Here is an 11,726-nt window from a genome sequence, read left to right on the forward strand (position 1 = left end):
GAAAAATTTAGTATCATTAGGGATGTGGTTATGTATAACCGCGTCGATGAACATGGTAGGTTTGTTCCAGTGATATAAGCTTTCATTTAGTATTTCCTTTAATACATGTCAATTGTAAAATCACAATGAAAAACAAATGTCCATGGGAGGCAATAGAAATGACTTGAGTTTATTGTTACATGTAACCTAGCAAAATGCCTCAATGTCGGATATGAAACGTCTACACATGTTACAGGTCGGTGGATTCACAGTGTGGAGATCAGGGTGGGAAACTCTTCTGTCTGGTCAGAGATGGCTACTTGTGGCACATACCCAGGACCCAGTGAGACGGGGGATATAATTACCGTTGAATGCAGACCATCACGTTATGGAAGATACGTCACTCTGAAGATAGTTCAACTGAACTACATCACAGATGACTCGAATGCTCATAATGGCAACAATGCATTAGTGTTTGAAGAAGTTGATGTCAACGGACTTTATTTTTGAAAGAAGAAGAAGAAATATTGCTTCGATTATTGATATTACAAGTTAGTTCAATTCAAAATAAGACAGAAAACAAATAACGGAGGGTTTATAATATATTTGTAATAAAAAAAATTCATTGCGATTAATGATCAAATCAAGAAAAATAGGTGACAAAATGGAATTTTGGGAAAGAGTACAGTAGGTAAACTTTGGGAAGATTAGTAGAAAACCCAATGATCAATTACAAAAGCCCAATATGAGCAGGGTAGCCTGGAAATACCAGTGTTGGGAATCACCAGTAGTACAAACCAGAAATGCTACTGATTTTTTAATTTGTTTCATTTGTTCAATGTTAAGCATGTATTAAGAAAATAAGATAAAAACAGTAAGCATAAAACACAGATCAGCATGTTTTGTCATTTTATTGTCTGTTTTATGAATCTTAAATTCACCATGTTAAATATTCCAAAAGGATTCCTATGTAGCAGCTAGAACACAAGTTTTCGGCCAGCTTTGTCATCCTGAAGTTTTGATTTATGCAGATAATGTATTATTTGAACACAAAATAAGCTTAAATCCTGTAATGATTTCTCTATCATAATTAGCTTCTTCAATGTATTTTGCATAATTGGCAAGTGACACAGTCACACATTATTTTTCACACTTTTGTTGGTCATTTTTTTTTATATTTGTATATATAAAAGAAACCAGAAATAATTTTTTTTTCAATTCTTACAACCGTGTGGATCCCTACATACCTTACAAGTGATAAAACGTTTTAGCTAACAAGGAGAAGTATTTATTGATATTCAGATTTAATAAATATTTCTATGACGTATTATATGGTTTCATAATTATTCGTGGACATCGATTTTCATTGATAAAGTGAAAAATGCAGTTTCAATGATGCGTAAATTTGTCGTAAATTATCCTTTCAATATTAATTCCGTCAATAAACAATAAATCAAAATCCACGAAATTTTGTATTCAATGAATATTGATGAAATCACAGTGCTTACATGAAGTTGTACTTTATTTTCAAGTAAATACTGGAAAATACTAGCAATATCCGAGAAATTCCAGAATTTCCGATTATTATAGGAAATTTAAGTATTTCCCGCTTTTTACCAACCCTGATTATCAGTAATTGTATCAACAGAAGAAGATGTTTAAAGATTTTGTTTTCGCTATATACCTATATGTAAAAATTCGACACCCATGGTGTTTTGAACGAAGTGGAATCAACACTATCTGAGGATGTTCTCAAACAAGATACAGACTTTCTGGCAAATTGGTTTTTGAGCTTTTTTTAAAGATATCAACACATGTTCAATAATAATTCTTAATTATTTCCCTTTGAACAGAGGCGTGACCCTTCAAATCTAACAAAACTGGAACTTTGAACTTATTTCATCTAAGGATGATTTGTGTAAAGTTTGGTTGAAATCGGTTCAGTGGTTCTTGAAAAAAGTCAAAAATATAAAAAGTTGACAGACGGACAAACAGACAGGCAGACTGACGCCGGACATATCAATCACAAAATGCATTCTGCTTTTGCGGAATACAAATGAAATGAAAAAAAAATCATTTTTTTTTTGTAAATGTGAAGAATATAAAAAAGAGTAGAGAAAAAGAACCCCTAAAAATCGTTCCTTAAAATGATAAAAAGGGAAAAACGTGTGTAGTATTACGGATAGAAAAAATATAATTACCTAGTTGTCTTCAGTTGGGGATGAGTATTCCTCAGTGGGAGCGACTTGTCTTTGGTTTACTGTGATGACTTGTTTTGAGGACGAGTTGTCCTGATCTTGGTGCGATCTGTACGTATTGTATATAAACAATAGTAAGCTTTTTAAGCCAGATATACTCTTTATAGTGGTCCAGATATATTTTATAATGCTTGATATAGAGGCTGTTTACGAAGTCACTGTTGCTAAGGTGAGCGTTGTGTCCTATTGTGACCAATTGTGAAAGAATCGTACTTGTCAGTTTATATTTGACAAAATACCAGGCATTTCCTTAAATTACTATTGCATAGAATATCGATCTAAACCTATTCCGGCAAAACAAAATACCGTCACGCATAGTTTTCAAAAGTTATAAGAACACATATATAATAGATGAACAATGCATCTTTCCAAAAGCAATTTTCAACATCTTTGATTATTCATGATCAGATACTTTTGAACAAAAATGTTTGATTTGCGAAGACGCAGTAAAAAGCTTAATGACTTTTGATTGTCAACATTTTTAATAACAAAAGAATGGTTATTTATTGATAAAACATATTCTTTAAATACGATAAAGTTTTCGTTTCTACATGAATATGTTAACAATATGGTAATAAAACAGCACTTAACATTACAGTACCCGCAACGTTATTTTTTTACAAGATAAACGATAGCATAGGATTCACGCACGATAGGATAGCATTAACGCACGATAGAACAATATACACGCACAATAGGATAGGATTAACGCAGGATAGAACAGTATACACGAACGATAGAATAGGATTGATACACGATAGGAAAAAATAAACGATGTTCATGATAAACGTATAATCGCACGTATAATGATCAAACGTATAATGATAACAATTCAGAAGATTTATTGATTATTTAAGCTCATAATTTTAGTGAAAAAAATTAACTGGTCAATTTTATACATTCTATAAATAATGCAGCGATGATTAACAACTCGGCAATTGTTACTAAATAGAATTTCCACGTAAATCTTTATTCGTGCGTATTCTTTCTCAAATTCTGCCATTAACAGATTACTCGTGTAAATCCTTATACGTTTATCATGAACATCGTTTATTTTTTCCTATCGTGTATCAATCCTATTCTATCGTTCGTGTATACTGTTCTATCGTGCGTTAATCCTATCCTATTGTGCGTGTATATTGTTCTATTTACGATTTACACGAATAATCTGTTAATGGCAGAATTTGAGAAAGAATACGCACGAATAAAAATTTACGCGGAAATTCTATTTAGTAACAATTGCCGAATTGTTAATAATGAATTGTTATCATTGTTTTCAATACCGAACACCCTAGCCGCGAATATTTCAGCCCAAGATCAAATTACACCGAAAATAGCGGGGTCAATTATAAAAAACAAACTCTTGTTTAAGTAAATATAAAATCTGTAATAAATACAATTCTGTGTAAGAAAATGATGCATTAAAAACGAATTATATTACATACAAGTTAAATAAATATTTCCGCAGGTTCACATTCTGCGTACGATTTGCTAACATTGTTTTCATTAGGTGGCAGGGGACAGTTTTTTTTTTATGCAATTCATTGTAGCCAAGGGATGCATGTCTTCGGAACTCTGTAACTAGAATTTCCTCAGTTCTCATTCAGCACAAATACCTTTAATTCACTCTTTATAAGGCCAATCACCAATTTCTGAAGAAAATTACTAATCAAAACCTGTAAAATCCTCTACATACTGGTTTTTATGAGATTTTGACCCTTTCATATTTTGCTAATTTTTCATGATTTTTTTTAGCTTTTTAGACCTTCCCCAGCTAATTCCCTGCAGAGGGTTGACCTTCCGTACCGCGTGCATGTTGCACTATCACATGTCAGAAACTTACCGGTGTATAGTTTACAATGTCCCATCCACCTACTTTTCGTGTTATTTTACCTCCCGTCTGTAACTTGCAATTTCACTGTATAAAGTCAGCACAACAGTCATAGCCGCAGGTTTCGCATTTTACTTCTGATTCTCATGTACCTTACATAAGGGGCCTACATATTGCATATCAATTTCAACAAGAGACACCCCTCTAACTAATGATAATCATTAAAAATCATTTCATGAATTTTAGCAACACTCATAAGCCTTCAAGTACAGCAACTCTCAATTTTACAAAAATATTGACGGGTACTTTATTCGAAACTGTCCCTTGCAACCTTTAACATAGACTAACATTCTCTGAAAAGTAATCTTGTCTTAAAATCAAAAAGCTTATGCTATTCTGAAAAAAAGTACACCACATTTTGCCAATTCCATTGAGGTTTAAGAAAAATACGGCCATTTAAGTGAACCGACCATTTCCACTTTCCTCTATTTAACACAGATTCACAGGGCTCTCCATAAATAAAGCATCTTTACCTAATCTTTTAGAGGTCAACTGTTGTTCAACCTCCTTAAATAAGAAACCTTATTCAATACTACATACATCTGCTTGATATTATCATGATAAAAGCATCACATCACTTAGAAAACCCTTTACATGTATACCCTCCCCCAATCTTTTGATTTTCACAAGAAGCATTAGTTTGAACACTTTAACCTAATATTATGAAACTTGTGGCAGTTTTTTTAAGTCATTTCTTACACATATTTGAAAACAACCATCACTGATATTTAAAATTGATCTTTTTTAGTAAATGGATGATTTGTTGCATTTTTATTCACAAAAAGTCATGTCGCCCTACATGTGATTTCTTGTTTTCATGAAAAACTAAGCCTATAATCATATTTAGTGGATATCTTATATATTCTGGTTTCTAGTCTCCTTTTAACTTTGCTAAATTAGTAAGACCTACAAGTGTGATGTGTGCGTTAAATTAAAATGAAATTGAAACACACCCGGGTACCTGTGGACGGATGAGAATTCCATGAAAAATGTTCAAATTTTACATGATTTCTACATTTTTGATGAATATATACAATAGAAGGGTAAAAATATGTTGTTTTTTGTTCATTTCAAGAGTAATTATCATAGCAGATGTTATTTCAAGGTCAAATGTACATTTACATATCCTGCATGTAATGGTAATGGAGTCCATTGGAAAGAGGGGGTGGCTTTTTCAATTCTGTAAATACATCTAAAATACCATTTTTTGATAGGAAGGAGCAAAAACTTGAGTTTTTTGACATATTGTATACTTTGATAACTGCATTTGTCTACATGTAAAGTTCATTTGAAATAAAAATATGCTGTTTTAATAAAATTGGGTGATATAAGTCAGGTGGATTAATGTTATTTCATAAAATCAGACAGCAAAATGGTTGCAAATTCATAAATTCAATAATTTAATTGATAAAAACTGTTTTAAAGTATTTATTCTTATCTCAGTAATTCAATTAGGCCTATTAATTGTCACCAGGATAGGAAATGCCTACTCTCTAAGCCAATTTACTCAAGTGGTGGTCATTCTACACATACAGTACCCGCAACGTTATTTTTTACAAGATAAACGATAGGATAGGATTCACGCACGATAGGATAGCATTAACGCACGATAGAACAGTATACACGCACGAAAGTATATGATTAACGCACGATAGAACAGTATACACGCACGATATGATAGGATTGATACACGAAAGGAAAGTATAAACGATGTTCATGATAAACGTATGATCGCTTTAAACGATATTTACGAACAAACTGATAATGGCAGAATTTGAGAGAGAACACGTACAAATAAAGATTTACGTGGAATTTCTTTTTAGTAACAATTGCCGAGTTGTTAATCATCGCTGCATCATTTATAGAATGTATAAAAATTACCAGGTATTTTTTTTCAACTAAAATTATGAGATTTAATGATCAACAAATTTTCTGTATTGTTAAAATTGTTTTCATTATCGAACACCCTAGCCGATCGCCGTGAATATTTCAGCCCGAGATTAAATCACTCGGAAAATAGCGGGTTTAATTACATAAATCCAACTCTTGTATAAAGTAAATATAAAATCTATCATAAGTACATTTCTTTCTGTATAAGAAAATGATTCATTAAAAACGAATTATTACAGACAAGTTAAATAAATATTTGCGCATATACACATTCCGCGTACGATTTGTTAACATTGTTTTCATTACCACACACCCTAGCTGATTGCCGAGAACATTTCAGCCTGAAATCAAATATCACACGGAAAATGACGGGTTCAAAATACAACTCGGGTTTTAATTAAATATAAATTATATCATAAATAGTTTTGTTTCTGTAAAATATGATGCAACAAAATTATGTTGCATAAAAGTTAATGTTTACGCAGGTATACACTCTGCGTACGATTTAATATATTCGATATACAGGTAAATATGTTACCTTGTTCCTAAGAACTTCGTTTTTCATTTTCAATGTTAACAGATATGATTTACATATAATATAGGTTAATTTTGATCTAAAAAAAATTTAAAAATTAGTATCCTGACGGAATGTTGGATATGATTTTACAATTCGTGTTAGATAAATATTCGTATGCGGCACACCGAACGAGTTGCAACTTAGTAATACATTAACGTGCTTATGAAAAGGCACGAAACGATTAACACGATAGGATAAACGGAAGAATTGTTGTAATTAAACGATAAACCTGATAGGATTAATGCACGATAGGATAGCATTAACGCACGATAGAACAGTATACACGCACGATAGGATAGAATTAACGCACGATAGAACAGTATACACGCACGATACGATAGGATTGATACACGATACGATAGGATAGGATTATAAAAAATAACGTTGCGGGTACTGTATAAGAGGGAGTTACTCCCCTTGAATATTTTAGGTAATAAATCATGTCATGACATCTATAGCCAAGAAAATCATCCATTTTCACAAAATGTATTACTTATGGTACAAAATCCACTCAAAATTACACTTAAAGGAGAGATATGAAAATACCATGTAGTCTTGAAGGTGGCAGGGGACAGTTTTTTTTATACAATTCATTGTAGCCAAGGGATGCATGTCTTCGGAACTCTGTAACTAGAATTTCCTCAGTTCTCATTCAGCACAAATACCTTTAATTCACTCTTTATAAGGCCAATCACCAATTTCTGAAGAAAATTACCAATCAAAACCTGTAAAATCCTCTACATACTGGTTTTTATGAGATTTTGACCCTTTTATATTTTGCTAATTTTTCATGATTTTTTAGCTTTTTAGACCTCCCCCAGCTAATTCCCTGCAGAGGGTTGACCTTCCGTACCGCGTGCATGTTGCACTATCACATGTCAGAAACTTACCGGTGTATAGTTTACAATGTCCCATCCACCTACTTTTCGTGTTATTTTACCTCCCGTCTGTAACTTGCAATTTCACTGTGTAAAGTCAGCACAACAGTCATAGCCGCAGGTTTCGCATTTTACTTCTGATTCTCATGTACCTAACATAAGGGGCCTACATATTGCATATCAATTTCAACAAGAGACACCCCTCTAACTAATGATAATCATTAAAAATCATTTCATGAATTTTAGCAACACTCATAAGCCTTCAAGTACAGCAACTCTCAATTTTACAAAAATATTGACGGGTACTTTATTCGAAACTGTCCCTTGCTACCTTACCACACACCCTAGCCGATTGCCGAGAAGATTTCAGCCCAAAATCAACTATCACACAGAAAATAACGGGTTCAACTCTGGTTTGAATGAAATATAAATTATATCATAAATACCGGTTCTTTTGTTTCTGTAAAACATGTTGCATAAAACACACATTATATTGCATAAAAGTTAATGTTTACGCAAGTATACACTTACGTACGATTTAATATGTTCGATATACAGGTAAATATGTTACCTTGTTCCTAAGACCTTCGAAAGTTTAGATTAAGATTTCATTTTTAATTCTTACAGATATGATTTACATGTAATATTGGTTAATTTTGATCTACCAAATTAAGAAATTAGTATCATAATAGAATGCGGGAAAGGATTTTAAAATTCTTGTTCAATAAGCGAATTGCAGCTTTGAAATAAATATTTTAATTTACTTGCTTATGAAAAGGCATGAAACGATTAACACGATAGGATAAACAGAAAAAAATGTTAAAATTGAACGATAAACCTGATAGGATTAACGCACGATAGGATAGGATTAATGCACGTTAGAACAGTATACACGCACGATACGATAGGATTGATACACGATGCGATAGGATAGGATTGTAAAAAATAACGTTGCGGGTACTGTATGTGCAATCAAAATAGACCTTTTAAAAAATTTGTTACATGTATATAGTTAGCTTGCAATTTGTATTGTTGCGTTGATTTGTATCATATTCTTTAATAAATCTCACAGATATAAAAAAGAAATATATATTTATCCTTGAGACTTGCAGTTTTTGCAAAAAGTAATAAAAAAGTAAGACGTTGACAGTAAAAGCTTGACGAAATTAGTTTGAAGAGAACTTTAAGCCCGATTTTTAATATTAAAAATACATTAATATTACATATTTTAATATTATGTAAGTGTGGCCACAAGCAAAGTCAAAGTAGTTAATATATTTTTTCCGGAAAACACACTTGTCAGGCTATAGGCACCAACCTAACTCCTTTCGTGGCAAAAACCGGTTCAACTCCAGTTAATGTCAAAAGTATGTATCCTTATCTAGCAATATATCCCAACCAATCTGTTGCTTTTGAATTAAGAAATGGGTTTACGTGTGTATTTTTCCTACAATATCAAGGTCCGCGAATGTCAACAACCTGTAATAATTTAGTTTCTGTACATGATCATCCTAATGAAGTGAAAAAAATGGCAAAGAAATTTCACTTGGTCGAATAGCAGGGCCCTTTAATACTGTACTATTGTTTAATTTAAGGTTATCACCTATTGGGGTGGTTGTAAAAAAAGATGGTGGTTGGCATTTAATCCATCATCTTTCACACCCTGCTGATTTCAGTGTAAACGATGTTATAGATCCGGAAGCATGTTCTGTACATTATACTTCTTTTGATGAGGTTTTAGAAATGGTAGGGTCACTAGGTAAGAGTGCTGTATTAGGAAAAATGGACGTTTAGATTGCTACCAGTTCACCCTTCAGATCACCATTTACTTGGTTTTAAATTCAATAATTTTTACTACTACATGTATGATATGTGCCTACCAATGGGATGTTCAATAAGTTGTGCCCTGTGGGAAAAAATTGCACATTTTGTTCAGTGGCTTGTTGAAGTGAAAACTGGAGTTCACACTCTGAATCATTACCTAGACGATTTTATATTTGCAAGAGACATCTCCGAAACATGTGAATTGTTGATGTCTTAATTTAGGAAAACATGTTTTGAATTTGGTATTCCCTTAGCGGAAGGAAAAACAAAGGGTCCTAAAAGTGTTATTACGTTCTTAGGTATTTTTAATAGATACAGATAATTTGATTATTAGAATTCCTAATGACAAAGTATTGACTTTAGAAACAGCAATCTTAGAAATGTTACAAAAAGAAAAAGTTACCCTTGGAAAGTTACAATCACTAGTAGGTTCTCTCAACTTTTGCACAAACGTAATTTCATCAGTAAGAGCATTCAATTTACGATTTTGTGATGCTATGTGCGGAATCAAGCACTCCAGTCATTTCATTAGAGTAACGTCTGGGGTGAGATCAGATCTTTGTGTGTGGCTAGAATTTATACACAAGTACAACGGCAGCTTAAATTTCATCAATGCCAATTGGTTATCAAACGACCAACTACATCTTTAGGTAGCAAGGGACAGTTTCGAATAAAGTACCCGTCAATATTTTTGAAAAATTGAGAGTTGCTGTACTTGAAGGCTTATGAGTGTTGCTTAAATTCATGAAATGATTTTTAATGATTATCATTAGTTAGAGGGGCGTCTCTTGTTGAAATTGTTATGCATAATGTAGGCCCCTTATGTTAGGTACACGAGAATCAGAAGTAAAATGCGAAACCTGCGGCTATGACTGTTGTGCTGACTTTACACAGTGAAATTGCAAGTTACAGACGGGAGGTAAAATAACACGAAAAGTAGGTGGATGGGACATTGTAAACTATACACCGGTAAGTTTCTGACATGTGATAGTGCAACATGCACGGGGTATGGAAGGTCAACCCTCTGCATGGAATTAGCCGGGGGAGGTCTAAAAAGCTGAAAAATCATGAAAAATTAGCAAAATATGAAAAGGTCAAAATCTCATAAAAACCAGTATGTAGAGAATTTTACAGGTTTTGACTAATAATTTTCTTCAGAAAATGGTGATTGGCCTTATAAAGAGTGAATTAAAGGTATTTGTGCTGAATGGGAACTGAGGAAATTCTAGTTACAGAGTTCCGAAGACATGCATCCCTTGGCTACAATGAATTGTATCAAAAAAACTGTCCCCTGCCACCTTATACTGATAGCGCCGGCAATCATCAGTTGGGTTATAGTGTCTGTTTCAATGGTCAGTGGGCTTATTTTTAATTGCCCGCCTGCTGGAAAGACGGATATAACTTTTTTGGAATTAGTGTCAATTGTTCTTGCAGTTGATTTATTTAAGACTTAATTTTGTGACAAAAAGATTTTATTTCACACCGACAACAAAGCTTTAGTTTCCATTTTGAACAAAAAATCGTCAAAGTCAGTTAGGGTTATGGAAATGGTTCAGCATTTAGTTTTACATTCCATGATTCACAATATCTACTTTAAAGCTTCTCACATTGCTGGTTATAACAATGCTATTGCCGATTCTATTTCACGCAAACAGTGGACCAGATTTCGAGCTCTTGCCCCAAAATCCAGGCCACACCCGATCCAGATTCCAGAAGATTTTATAGAAATGATCTCGAAGCTGAAATAAAACGCTTAACGCTTAATTCAATAGCACCTAACACAAAAAATTCTTACTCATCTAGTCTAAGAAGTTTTGAGCAATTCAGGCTGTTATATAAACTCAATTAAATTTGGCCTCCCTCTGTTGCACACATTTGCAGTTTTATTGCTCAAGAACGACGTCATGCATGGTATGCTATTACGCGCAAAAAACTATGGCGCTAAACATGAGTCAAGCCAAAATATAACATTGCCGTAATAATTTGATTTATTTTATATTCTAAATAAATCTTATCAATTTATTTATTAGCAAAATTAATTTATGCTAATCTTTTAATCGAATCAACAAATGCTATTACTTACAATTTTGATGTCCGTTATATCGTACACACTGAAAAGTAAGCAAGATGTCGTTCTTGCTGTATTACAAAATATGACGTCATATGCTTCAAAATGACACATTAAGATAAGTCAATGAAGGCTATCAAAAAGTTTATGTAGCGAAGAAAAATAAATGTTATAGATTAACGGAATTTAATAAATGAATATTTTGTTTAACATTATTATTAGTCGACTGCTACCTAAATAGTCTTATTTCATTTTGTTATAAGCATGCATCGTATAACGAGGCAATCTCAGTTTTGTGTAAAATGTCGTTAATCGTATAGCAGAGTACCTAAATAAGTCACATAATTGCAAGGGCATCCGC

The sequence above is a fragment of the Magallana gigas genome, chromosome 4 (genome assembly GCF_963853765.1).
Source record: "Magallana gigas chromosome 4, xbMagGiga1.1, whole genome shotgun sequence".
Classification (NCBI taxonomy): Eukaryota; Metazoa; Mollusca; class Bivalvia; order Ostreida; family Ostreidae; genus Magallana; species Magallana gigas.